General features: G+C 39.9%; 1 protein-coding gene and 1 non-coding gene across 2 annotated transcripts in view; both read right to left on the reverse strand.

Annotated features, from left to right (window-relative positions):
* Nucleotides 1–974: 974 nt before the first annotated feature.
* Nucleotides 975–14,501, reverse strand: part of LOC124080045 (myelin-oligodendrocyte glycoprotein-like) — a 77,712-nt gene continuing 64,185 nt past the window's right edge. The window contains exon 4 of the mRNA XM_058573093.1: nucleotides 975–1,250. The gene's annotated coding sequence lies outside the window, so the exon portion shown is untranslated. The remainder of the gene's footprint in view (nucleotides 1,251–14,501) is intronic.
* Nucleotides 14,242–14,314, reverse strand: Trnaa-agc (transfer RNA alanine (anticodon AGC)). Its single transcript has one exon. It is a non-coding gene; the product is annotated as a tRNA-Ala (tRNA).

A 14,501-nucleotide genomic window follows, 5' to 3' on the forward strand; every position in this document is an offset into this window, starting at 1 on the left:
GAGCAACTAAGAACAGAGCAGGGAGGAAGAGCAGGAAGAAAAGATTAACATTAAACAGATACATGAGGTGGGATGGAAAGGGAGAGAAAAGGGAAATTGCATGGTAATGGAGGGAGACCCTCATTGTTATACAAAATTACATATAAGAGGTTGTGAGGGGAATGGGAAAATAAACAAGGAGAGATATGAATTACAGTGGATGGGGTAGAGAGAGAAGATGGGAGGGGAGGGAGGGGGGATGGTAGAGGATAGGAAAGGTAGCAGAATACAACAGTTACTAATAGGGCATTATGTAAAAATGTGGATGTGTAACCGATGTGATTCTGCAATCTGTATTTGGGGTAAAATTGGGAGTTCATAACCAACTTGAATCTAATGTATGAAATATGATATGTCAAGAGCTTTATAATGTTTTGAACAACCAATAAAAAAATTAAAAAAAAAAAAAAACTGTGTGCCTAGAAAACCCCAGGAAAGCTTTTCTATTAAACAGAATTTCTAACTACAAACCCACCAGAGCCCACCAATCTCTAGCTGTCCTCTCAGACCTCCTCAGTCACCTCCTCTGGGCCCTGGACCCTGGATCTCCCTAGCCCAGACTCTGCCCCCTGTCAGCTGTCCCACTCACTACCAGGTCTGCACTTGCCCTGTGTGGTCTTACCAATGGCCTTCAGCACCTCTTCCTTCGCCTGCTGTTCTTCCTCCTTAAGCCACAGCAGATGCTCCTTTTCCTTCCTCACCTGCATCCTTGTTGAATGTTCTTTGGTGAAAAAATAGCTAGCTCCCAAGAGTAGGAGCCACAGCATGATCATGATCACAGCAAATGCTGACCTCCAGGGAGAAGCCTGAGGGAAGAAGGGCTCTGTGGCCCAGGCAGACAGCAGGTCAGGGGCACACCCAGGAGACCAGCACACTCAGAGAGGCCAGCCCCTCCCCAGAGCTCTGTTGGGAGTGGAAGCAGCACTGACCTGGGATGTAAATAGCCATGGCCTTCTCCTGGCCCAGGACAGGGTTGAGGACTGAGCAGGTCACATTCCCCACAAAACTGTCTCTCACCACCAGAGTGGCCTCCACACTAAACAGCTCCTCAGTGTCTTGGGTGTGGGCCTCAGAAAGTGCTGGGAACTTGTTTCCACTGAGGTCTCTCCACTGCACCTGGGGCTTTGGGAACCATCCTGAGGCTTTGCACACCATGCGCACTCCATCCTCTTCTGGCCCTTCTATGTGCACTTGAGGGTCAGAGCCCATCCCTGGAAGGAAGGAAGGAAGCTGTGGAGCCCCAGGAGGCCGCCTTGACCCCAGAGTTGCCTAGATATCAGGGAGAAGGTTTCATGTTAAATTCTGGGAGTTCTATAGGAAAAGGGAATAAAAGGAAGGAGCACAGGGACCTACACAGGGCAGTGGGCTCATCTCCCCAAACATGAGGCCCAACCATGAGGAAGAATTTGGTCCCAGGGCTCCCTCCTTGAATCTCTAGTTTTCTCACTTCACAGACTCTCCTGGGACCTCTGCCTCTCTGTGTATATCACATCCAAAATTATATTGAGTGACCACCTTTTTTCCTGAATTCTCTTCCCCTACACCCATGTTCCCATGAGTTATCTTTACCAGATTTCCTCACATACTCTTGAAACTCAAAACTCCAAACTGAATTCATAAAGTTGCACCACTTGTGATAAAATGATTATTAATATGTCCCCAATTCTTCACCCTTATTTATAGCTATTTCTCTCACTTCCACAGACTTTTTACTACCTTTACCTTCTGCCTCTGGACCCAGTCATGGAATTTAATTTAGCCAATGAGAAATTAGCTAATGGGACTAGTGCAGAAGTTTGAAAAGCACTGGTGCCTTGGTTTTACCCTCTGCCATTTCCACAGGAAGATAATCATGGGCTACCCACTGGAGGATGGATTCATGTAACATTTCCTGGTCAACCTACTATAGCTGCCCTAGGTCAGCCACATGACCACCTGAAATGTGAGCACACCCAACCAAGGTGCACCTGGTGAACTTTTCAGCTGACTTAAAAACAAATAAAAATTACAAGTAAAAAGCTTAATTATCCCTGTTGAATAAAAGAAGAGTCTATTCCCTTTTCTTATGCCATTTGCTTTAGGAAACTGCAATTATAAATAGTTATTTTCTCCTCCTTTGAAATGCTTATATATGATTTTGAAAACTGGTTAGGTTTTTTACCAGCTTTGTGGCTCAGAAATGCCTTTCTCAAGGACCTGGGAACCATTTCTTTGAAATGCAAACATGAGGGAAGATAGCAACTCTTTGCCTCCTTTTCTGTGGAAATATAGGAGCCTAACTTATGTGGGCATCTTGCTCCAAGTTGTAAAACTACTTCCTGTCCTAAAGCTGGAGGAGTTTATTTTGCTTCCAGATAAAGACACAGATGGTCTCCCAAACTACTAGGTAAATTTAGGATGAGTTATGTGGAACAAATACTGCTTTCAGCCCTCTTAGTTTAGGATTAGTTCTTCTTCAATTTCAAAACAAGTATACAGGAGATTATATATGCTTGGCTCTAAAAAGAAAGAAGAAATTCCTTTCTAGTTCTGTAATACATTTGAGTATCACCATAATATGTATCACTCTCTGATTTCATGCTTATACAGTAATAAAAGTGTTTTCTTGATTGAGGGATATTTTGCTTTTAATTATGTTTCTGAAACTGAACAAAAATGTAGGAGCAAACCCAGGTAATATTAGCCAAGTTCAGCCCCCATTAGTTGAAATCCCTTAGTGCCTGAATTAAATACATTTTTATTGCCAGATGTACCTGAGATTGTGGCTGTCTGTTACACAGCAGAATTATAGCAGTACAACTGACACACAATTATCAAGTGTCCTGTCAGGAAACAAAAAATGGTTAAAATAAAACCCTGGAAGTCTCTGAACTCTTCTCCCCTTCCAAACTCCATGCCCACAAATCTACTCAGTTGACTCTAGTTTCTAAACCTGTCTGACCCCTCCTCTCCCACCCCACTGCCATGCCTCAGGTGAGTCACTCATTCTCTCCACATCATAACTGCACTCCAGGCCTCCTTCTTGCTCACCTCCCATCCATCCATTCAGAGCTACCAATGAGCATTCCCAGCATGGCTCTGTTTAGGATTCCCACTACTCTGCATCCAAACTCCATAACACAGCACACAAAACCTTTACTGATCTGGTATCTGCCTTTCTCTCCAAGAGTTCTTCCCAAACTCTACCATCTGAGAACCTCAGGCCCACACACTCAACCCCAAGAACTATCTGCTCAAATGCAAGTAGCCACCATCACCATGTTGTAGTACCTCTGCCTTTTCACCTTCCAGCCCATAAACATCCAGGGCTCTTATGCCAGCTCAGGTGTCCACTCCTAATGACGTCATCCTGACACCTGAGAGTGGTGTTAATACAGGACCATCTCTTTATTCTAGTGTTGCCACTTCTTACCATCCTCTTCCTCACTCCTTCTACGAACCATGATGGCCTCATTATACCCAGAATAATCAACCATACTCCTACTTCAAAGGTTTCATACCAGGTGCTCCCTCAGCATTAAACTCTAGCCCCCTAGATATCCACCTTGCTAAATACCTACTTCCTTTGAGCCTTGCTCAGACTTTGAAGAACCTGGGCCTGTAGAGAAGCACCAAGAATCTTCTGGAGAAGTGAGCTCTGCTTTAAAACAAAGAGAACAGGGTTTCAAGGATCTACACCGATGGGTTTGGATGTAATAAATGTAGCCAAAAAAAGTTTTTCTTCTGTAAAATCAAACATGTCCCCTACAACAAAACTAAAAAGCCCAGAAAAACATTTTGCAACCTTGATCAGTATAACTTTCCAAGAGAAACTCATTGCAAGATGTATACCTAAGTAACTTATAAATCAGAGCAATGATAACAAATCTTTACCAATAGTGAGGATGTTAAGCACTCTCTCTGGGATTGGGCAGCTGGTCCACTTGTTAGAAAGATTACTTCTATTTTGTATGGGTAAAATCATGTTATCTGCATACCATCCTTTCTGTTTCAAAGGAAGCATTCTGTAGCTCATTCAAAAATTTCCTCCATTTTCCCCATGCCTCCCCCCTCCCAGTTTTGGATTAGCATGCAGTTATCAGAAAGAACATTCGGCCTTTGGATTTTTGAGAATGGCTTACTTCACTTAGCATGATATTCTCCAACTCCATCCATTTACCTCAAATGTCATGATTTTATTCTCTTTTAATGATGAGTAATATTCCATTGTGTGTATATATACCACAGTTTATTCATCCATTCATCCATTGAAGGGCATCTAGGTTTCTTCCAAAGTTTAGTTTTATAAATTGAGCTGCTAATGAACATTGATATGGCTGTGTCACTGTAGTATGCTGATTTTAAGTCCTTTGGGTATAGACTGAGAAGTGGCATAGCTGGGTCAAATGGTGGTTCCATTCCAAGTTTTCTAAGGAATATCCACACTGTTTTCCACTGTGATTGCATCAAATTTGCAGTCCCACCAGCAATAAATGAGTGTACCTTTTCCCCCACATGCTCATCAACATTTATTGTTGTCTGTATACTTGACAAATGTCACTCTGACTGGTGTGAAATGAAATCTTAGAGTAGTTTTGATTTCCATTTCTCTAATTAATACAGATATTGAACTTTTTTTTCACATATTTGTTCATTGAAGGTCTATCTTCTTCTAAGAAGTGTCTGTTAAGCTCCAGCCAATTTATTGATTTTGTTGTTTATTTTTTATATTAAGTTTTTTGAGTCCTTTATGTATCCTGGAAATTAGTGTTCTATCTGACATGTGTGTGACAATAATTTGCTCCTAAATTGTAAACTCTTTGTTCACCTCATTGTTTCTTTTTCTGATAAGAAGGTTTTTTGTTTGAGTTCATCTCATTTATTAATTCTTGATTTTATTTCTTGCACTCTAGGACTCTTTTTAAGGAAGTCAGAGCATAATCCAACCTGATTAAGCCTTGGCCTACTTTTTCCTCTGTTGGGTGCAGGGTTACTGGACTAATTCCTAGGTCCTTGATCCACTTTGAGTTTTGTGCATGGTGAAAGATAGGAGTTTATTTTCATTTTGCTGCATATGGATTTCCAGTTGCTGTTTCTACTTCTATAAGAAATTATGTTGGGATTTTAATTGGAGTTGCATTGAATCTGTATAGCTCTTTGGGAAGTATGGCCATTTTGACAATATTAATATTGCCTATCCAAGAGCATAGGAGATCTGTCCATCCTCTAAGGTCTTCTTCAATTTCTTTCTTTAGTGTTCTGTAGTTTTCATTGTAGAGATCTTTCACCTTTTGTTAAGTTAAATCCCAAGCATATATATTTTGAGGCTATTGTGAATTGGGTAGTTTTCCTAATTTCTCTGTCAGGATTCATCACTGATATAGAGAAATACATTTGTTTTATGGGTATTGATTTTATATCATCCTGCTACTTGGTTGAACTAATTAATTAATTCTACAAGTTTTCTGGTGGAGTTTTTGGATCCTCTAAGTATAAAATCATGTCACCAACAAATAATAATTGAGTTCTTCTTTTTCTATTTGTATCCTTTTAATTCCTTTCATCTGTCTAATTGCTCTGGGCAGAGTTCAAGGACTATATTGAATAGAAGTGGGCATCTCTGTCTTGTGCCAGTTTTTAGAGGGAATGCTTCCAACTTGTTGCCATTTATAATGATGTTGGCCTTGGGTTTAGCATACATAGCTTTTACAATGTTAAGGTATGTTCCTACTATTCCTAGTTTTTATAGTGTTTTGAACATGAAAGGATGCTGTATTTTGTCAAATGTTTTCTCAGCATCAATTGATATAATCATAAGATTCTTATCTTTAAGTGCATTGATGTGATGAATTATATTTATTGATTTCCGTATGTTGAAACAACTTTGTCTGGAATAAACCCGACTTGATCATGGTGCACTACTTTTTAAATATATTTTTGTATGTAATTTGCCAAAATTTTATTAAATTTTTTAAATACTTTTTATTGTTGATGGACACAATACCTTTATTTTTTATTTGTTTATTTTTTTGTGGTGCCAGGGGTCAAACCCAGTACATCACACATGCTAGGCAAGTGCTCTATCACTGAATCACAACCCCGGCCCCATTATTGAGAATTATTGTACCCGTGTTCTTCAGGGATATTGATCTGAAGCTTTCTTTCCTTGATGTGTCTCTGCCTGGTTTTTGGTATCAGGATGATACCACCTTCGTAGAATGAGTTACAACAGGTTCCTTCCTTTCTATTTCATAGAATTATGTGAGGAGTATTGATATTAATTATTCCTTGTAGGTCTTGTAGAACTCAGCTCTGAATCTGTATGGTCCTGGGATTTTCTTGGTTAGTAGGCTTTTGATGTTATCTTCTATTTCCCTGCTTGAAATTGATCTGTATAAATTGTGTATGTCCTCTTGACTCAGTATGGGTTGATCATATGCCACTGTAGTGTATCTTAACGCCAACCACAGCTTCTCTGGCTTCAGGCATTTATCAAAGCTAAAAATCATACTATAAAGATACATAAAGAAACAAAACAAGTGGAAACTGTTGTGTTTCACAACTAAACACTTAGGGTCACTCCAGGTGAACTGGGCTGCATGAAATAATCACACAGACACAGAGAAATACCTTGGGTCTTGTGGCAGCTCCTCCAGCTTTAGGGGGTCCATGGAAAGAGAGAGAGTGCACATGCTGAACCCTTTTATTGGGAAGAAGCCATTCAAATGAGGCAAGGGGTCAGGTTTCAGGGAGTTGAGTCTACCTATGTGATGTCTACTGTCAGCACATTGACTGAAATCTAGGGAGGTCATGCCCATCTCATGAGCTATATGGGGATCATGGCAGAGCAAGTGAAAAGACCAGAGCAAGGCCAGCACAAACAGAGGAGCAACGTTAGTTCAGTCCACTTTGTGCACTCAGTGCTCATATTTCACACACACACACACACACACACACACACACACACACAGAGCTCATGGATGGCTTGCCACATCTCCACATTGTCATCATTCAAGGTCAAGGGGCACTCACTTCCTAAATGGCAGTTCCCAACAGAAAGCCAAGCTTGATCAAGGCTTCTTTCATGAATGACTTCACTTTCCCTCAATTTTGTATCTCTGTTGAATCAAGCACCCTCATGTTGCCATTTGGCATCATGATGAACCAATCTATATTCCAAGTAGTAACAGGTATGTTGAAAAGGAAGATAAAGCAGTTATATGAAACAAGCAAAATATGGTGACAATGGTATGGCCAAGTAATTCTGAGCAACATGATCTAGCATTAATGTCATCACACTCTAAGTCAGACATATAATTCTGAAGCAAACTGACAAGTAATCTATTTACATATAGAAAATACTTAAAATCCACCAAAAATGAACATATTTATATAATGTTATTGTTGGAGTTAAGCATTTTATTAAATTGATTAATTCCTCAATTACTTTTTCTGATATGTTGTGAGCAATTCAGCACCCTCCTTTAACAGGTACTAAGTAATTGTAGTTTAGATGCTTCTACCAAAGTCCAGAAACCACATAAATTATTTGAACAGGGAAAAGTTAACATGGACATATTCATGTCTGAGGCCCTGAATTTAATCCCCAGCACTGAAAAAAAAAGAAAAAAAAATCAACTAAGAAAAAGTGGTAACTACTAAGAGAAGTAAAAGAAGGCTGAAAAGAATGCAGAAATGGCATATATAGGGAAAAGATACTACCTCTTGGGTTGAGGCAGAGTAGCCAAGGAAGGGGAAAAAATGTATGACAGGGTCCTCAATGAGACTGAGGTGCAGAATTCATTGAGGAAGATGGAACCATGGCCCACTGGAAGGTTGAAATGGATTTGTAATGCTCCATCTCACCAGGTGTCCTCTTTTATAATACCCCTGCCCCAACATTTCTGACACTAAATGTTTGGAGTTTTCCACACCAATTCTCTGTATATATTTGGGTATTCTATAATTCAATTAATGAATTAGGCAGAGAGTCCCACAGGTTAACTGGACCCCACAGTCTTAAAAGTATGTCCCCCATGACTTCAGATGACAATCACAAGATAGCTCCTCAAATTACCCACCTGTTTCTGAAGTTCCTGTCACTGTAAGGAGGTCCAATGTAGTCTCTCCAGTGGCAAAGGAAACCTCTACTCAGGACTTTCAGACATTTGTCCATACCACAGAAAAGATGTATGGATGAGTTTGGCTTTAGTAAAGAGAGGAAGAGCATCATTAGAATGTGAAAAGTAAATATAGTGACCCTCAGAGAATAATGTGGGCAATCTCAAGAGCAAGAAGAATCACACCACCAGTGATTAAGGTCAGGTTATTTTATAGGGTACAAAAGTAGAACATATGATCCAAAGGGACAGGACTTCCCTGGAGACTGGGAAATATTAAGTAACATTGTTTCCCATTAGGAAATCTAGTCTGCCATCTTGTTCTCATCTTATATTTGTTCAGTTGTTTGATCCAATCAAATGTTAGCCCCTAGCTTCATGAGGTTAGTAGTGTATTTCTTTTGAAATATTCTTCCTGATTTGCTGCATTCCATAAAATTTATATGGAACTGGAAACTTACAAAGTAATTTATGAGATTGTTTGGTGCATTTTTACCTTTAGTCTCTTTCTGTCCCTTAAGATTCTTTGTCCAGGTCAGGAGCAGCTCACAAGTTATTGTTCCATATCCCAACAGGCACATTTCTCTGTTAGAGCCTTTTATTTTTTGTAGTATCCTAAATTTTTATCTCATTCCCAACACCTATCATCCATTCCCAAGATCCATTCTCAGATTGGGTGATTTTCTACACTCATTTTCTAGAAGGGCTCAGAAAATCAACAGAAACAACTTTGTTTACTAACCAATTTATTATAAAAGATCTTGTAAAAGATACAGTGAATAGCCAGATGAACACACACATAGGGTAAGACCCAGAAAAGCCTGGATCACAGGTATACCTGTCCTGTGGTAGAGTTTGAGAGGCAGCACCCCTAGGAACATGAATACATTGTTGTTCATAAACTCAGAAGCTCCCTCAAAGTTTTTATGGATATTCCACTGTGTCATTATTATTGATTAAATCATTCACTATTTGCAATTAATTAACTCAAACTTCAGCTCTATTTCGTCCCCTCTTTCATTTTTTACTCATAAAATTTGTTCCTTTGGCAACCTGCCCCTATCATGAGGTGACCCAGGGGCTTTCTAAAAATTGTCCTATTAACATAAACTCAGATGGCTGAAAAGGGCTGGTTATTAATAACAACAGACTCTCCTTCCATCTAAAACAGGAAATTCCAAGGATTTTAGGAGATGTTTTCAGGGATCAGGGAGAGAAACCACTTTTCAGGAACCTAGGGCAGAGACTAAAAATACAGATAAAGATATCAATATAGACATTTCTTACTATGTTACCAAAAGGTGAGCCTTCTGTACACCACCAGAAGTTGCAAAACAAAAAGGGAAAACAGCCCAGTATGGTGGCCCATGCCTGTAATCCCAGCATTTATGAGGTTGAGGCAGGAGTATAACATGTTCAAAGCCAGCCTCAGCAACTTATCCATGCCCTAAGCAATGTAGGAAATGAGGAAAAGACTGTCTCAAAATTTTAAAGGAGGGGGTTTGGGTGCTGGGGTTCTGGCTCATTGTTGATGAAAGTGTGAGGAATGGGCTTTGATCATCAGCACCACATTAAAAAAATAAAATAAATAAAGTTATTGGTTCATCCACAACTAAAGAAAAATATGTTTAAAAAATATAGTTTGTAAATGTTGCTAAGTGGTTAAGCATCCCTGGGTTCAATCCCTGGTGCCAAAAAGGAAAAAAAAAAGAAGGAAAGGAAAGGAAAAGAAAGAAAGAAACCGAATTAACTTGCCTTGCCGTGAACATTCCAGTGCATTGTACCAACAATCTCACATTGTGTCAGATGGCAAAGAAGTGTTTACAAGGTCCAGTTCCGATAATACAAAGAAGACCAATATGGAGTGGATTTGGAGCAGAAATGCAATAAAATGATACTGGACTTTGTCCACACCTTTGACTTTATACTTTATGTATGCATTCCTGTTACACCATTCTACAACCATTTGTAACATGACAAAGCCACCTGACAAATGAAGAGCTTCTCTTCTGTTCTCCTACATAAGGAAAGAAGCACTCCCAGTCATTGATACTACACTGCTATATTATCCACTCTTCAAATTCAGTCAGCCTCATATTTTTACCGAAAAGATAACAATTTGTATATAAAAAGCATAAATATAAGAAGAGGGAGGAAGCAAATGGTCAATATATACAAATACACACATATATACCACAAGCAAAGAGAAAATATACAAAAGTGATTATGTCCTTGTTTTTAGAAGGACTGTGGTTATATGTTCTTTCTGTCTTTGAATTCCCAAACTGTGTTGTTTCTCCCCAAGTAAGAACAACTGTTCACAGTTCTTCACCTGGTAGAGTGAACACACCTTTATTCTTGCAGGACTAAGTCTTCAATAGTCCTGTATCTTCTTGTTTGCTGTGGTTTTCCATATGCCCTTACCATCAGACTTGGAAATACTAAGAAGAAATATATTAACTGGACCCATGCTTGTGGTCAAAGTTTGCTGCAATTTACCTTGCATCTGGAAATTCTCTTTTTCATTTATGTTTACTCTAATAATTCTTGTCTTTCCTCAGTTGTAGTATAGACACAAAGTGGGAATGTAGGGAAAAATTAAAGAGAGTAGCAGAAAGGGGGATATGATCAAAGTACAGTATATGCATGTATGAAATTGCCACAATAAGAACAAATATTTTATACAATGAATATGTACTAATAGCTTTTTAAGGAGGAGATCCATTGCCTTATCCTTAATTCCCTGGATTAACATATCACAACATTATCAGTGGTACAAGAAATTTACTGAATTATGGAAAATAAGTATGTTATATTCATCCCAGAATAGGAAGCACATAACATAAAATATTGGACTCTTCTCTTAAAACTCCATCATTCATTGTAGTTTGGAACTGAAATATCCTCCAAAGGCTCATGTGTTAAAAGTTTGGTCCCCAGCTGGCGGTCCTTTGGGAAGTGGTAGAAACTTCAATAGGTGGGGACTAGGAAAGAGGAAGTAAGTAAGTAACTGTGACTGTGTTCTTGAAGACTATGTCTTGGCCCCTTATCTATCTATTTACTCTCTCTCTCTCTCTCTCTCTCTCCTTCTATCCTTCTATCCTTCCCTCCCCTCTCTCCCCCTAAGTTTCTCTCTCTCTCCCTCTTGCCTTCTGTATGCCATAAGGAGAGCCACTCACTCCACCACCTGCTCCATTACATTCTACCTCAGAAGTAATGCAGCCAGGTGACTATTGACTGAAACCTCTAAAACAGTGAGGAAAAAAATCTCTCCTCCTTTAGATTGATTTTCTCATTATTTTGTAACAGAGACAAAAAAAATGAATAACACACCTATCCATTTCGCTGAAAATTTTTGGATAATGAACTGTCATCTGATAGTCCAAATCTGCAAAAATAGAACTGGGTACCACTTTCAACCTCAAGGTTCCTCTACACACATGCAGGTGCAGTAATGTAATCTCTCCTTTGATCGAATTTTTTGTTTTGTTTTGTTTTGTTTTTGGAAAGAGAGTACCATATGTTGCCCAGGCTGGCCTCAAACTTATGGGATAAATTGATCCACATGCTTTAGCTTCCCCAGCAGATAGGACTATAGGTATATGCTGCCACAGCTGCTTGAAATACTTTTTAATACCAAAAAATAGGACTCCTCAGTTAAATTGCACATTCTCTAAACCAGTTACAAAAAAGCCAAATTTAATCTTCTGCTATCTGAATATAAGATATGAACTGAACTCTCATAACCACACATCTATCTAAAGTCTTAACACAGAGCAGAAGGACAAGCCCACTGAACAGTCCAAGTCTCATATCACAGGCTTTTGATACAGGGAGTCTATACCCCAGAAGAGCCACAGTGAGGGATCACAGAGAGCAAGGGACCCTATGTCGACAAAACCTGGGAGTGTCAGGGAAGTAACAGAGATTCAGCCTCTGTGGGAGCACCATCAACACTTCCATTGGGGTATTCAGGATTTCCTCCAAAGGGGGAGAATTGTTAAGGGGTACAGGGAGCCCCTCAGACCCACTCTCCATGGAGCAGATGGTCATGGACACACCTCCATACATAAACATGAAGTATGGAAACAGAGCTCCAGAAAAGAAGTCTGGAGGGAAAGAGAAAATGTGGGACCCATCAATCATGTTATAGAAGGAGACATCCCCTTCACTGTAGTACAGGAAAACCCCTACCCTGAAAAGATCCTGCCTAGGAGATAACCAAGTCACAGGATTAGTTTGGGAAAAATAACTATTGTTAACTTTCTTCATGACCCAAAATCCCTTTTGTAATGATTCCAGGTAGCAGCCTGTTCTGCTCACATCTTTCCTACAGACTCCCAGAGTCCACTTGCTTGATAATTCATTCTCTATCTCCACTTCCCAGTACCATCTTCCTGGTGTGATGCCCTCAAGACCCAAAACACTGCATTTTTCATCACAGTTCACACAGGGGCCCTTCCAGGACAGACTCATCTTTTCATGAGAGACAGAAAGGCTGTGGTGAGTAGAGTCTTGATCCAGAGTGACCGGCCCTGTTGAGAGAATTGTCAGTCATGCAAGGTCCTCTCCTGCCCCAACACAAAGCACACAGCCACCCACCACCTCACAGTCACAGAGCTGCCTGAGCTGAGGAGGGGATAAGACTCCTGAGGTGAGTCTTGTAACTCAAGCCCATGTCAACAACCAGGAGAAGGATCCAGAGGCTGATTTGGGGGATAGGCTTGTGACGGGACCCTTGACAACCAGTACCCAGTGTTGTACCATTACTTCTGCCACAGCAACACCATTGGTGATGTTGCCATCTGAATCACCACAGAGAACTTAAGGAGAAGCCAGAAGCCATGAGGGCAACAGGAGGAAAATCTGGAAGCACACAGTCACTCACAGGCTTGGAACTGTTCCTTCCACCAATCTATGAGAGAACACAGATCTCATATCAGGGATTTGCAGAGTCTCTACACATCAGAGTCAGCAACCAATCTTCTGAAACACAGCAATGTGGGAGGAAGAAAGGAAAATCTGTTTGAAAACATTCAGCTGCTGTATTTTTTTTCTTACACACACACCCCTATATACACACACCACTCACACATCCTGCTGCAGCCTTCCCATGAAGACTAAGCCCAAAAGCTTAACACCCTGGGATCAAAATGCTAGGTATCTATCTGAAATGTCACTGTTTGGATTTAGCTACCAAACAATACTTTCTCAAGACAAAGATACACAACCATCCTGAAAACTGGGTCATCTTTAGATATAATTGAGGTTAACAAAATTTGCAAGACCTCCATTTACTTATAAAGAACTAACTATGCTGAACTTGTAAAATTAACTCTAAGCCATGAGTAGAGAATTACATCTAGCTTAGCTAAACTTGGAGGTTGACTATAAATTAGACTGCAGGGAACTCAGAGAAATCTTACCCAGTTAGGTGGCAATGGAAAGGGTTTTTAGATGGGAGAGAAAGAAGTTCAAAGAAGGAATCAAATATATACAGTGAGAGGTCAACCCTAGAGACTTTTCTTCCACTTCTCACAGACCAATAGGAGAAAAACACCCTTACATATATGGGAGAACCCTAAAATATTGGACCTAGTCATTTGCTTTCCACAAGAATTGCCTAAAGAGTTTTAAAACTTCCAGCTATGATAGAAACCAAAGTACTAAACTCCATAAAGTGTGAATGTGTAAAATACATGACTAGGCCACTTTACAAATGTGATTAAGATTCAGATTCTTGAACGGGGGAGATTATTCTGGATTCTTGCATGAGTCCAAACTAATCACATAAATACTTGTGAACAGAGATCTTTCTTGGCTGTGTCAGAGAAGCAGATAGAATCACAGAAATAAGGTAAAAAACATGCTGTGCTGCTTGCTTTGAAGGTGAAAGAACAGGCCCTCAAATGAGAGAATACAGATGGCCTCTAGAAACTGCAACACGTCAAATGCCTCCAGATAGGAACACAAGGCTGTCCATACCTTCTTAGATTTCTCTGGCCTACAAACAAGTAAGATATTATATTTTTGTTGGCTTAAGCTACTAATTGTTTTAATATTTATTTTTTAGTTGTAGTTGTCAATACCTTTATTTTTTTTTATGTGGTGCTGAGAATCGAACCCAGGGCCTCCCACATGCTAGGCGAGCGCTCTACCACTGAGCCACAACCCCAGCCCCAAGCTACTAATTTTGTAGTAACTTGGCAGCAAATAGAAAACTAATATGACCACATAGATGACACATCCCTTGTGGAACAGAGCAATGGCAGAGAAATGTGCTTGCAGAAACCAAGAAAGTGAAAAGACAGGTGCCCAGTGAGCCAGTGAACCAGAAAAGGTCTAAAGATCAGAGGAAAAAGT

The sequence above is a fragment of the Marmota monax genome, unplaced genomic scaffold, assembly GCF_021218885.2.
Source record: "Marmota monax isolate L192 unplaced genomic scaffold, Marmota_monax_Labrador192_F-V1.1 WCK01_AAM20220418_F8-fsc00632, whole genome shotgun sequence".
NCBI classification, from domain to species: Eukaryota; Metazoa; Chordata; class Mammalia; order Rodentia; family Sciuridae; genus Marmota; species Marmota monax.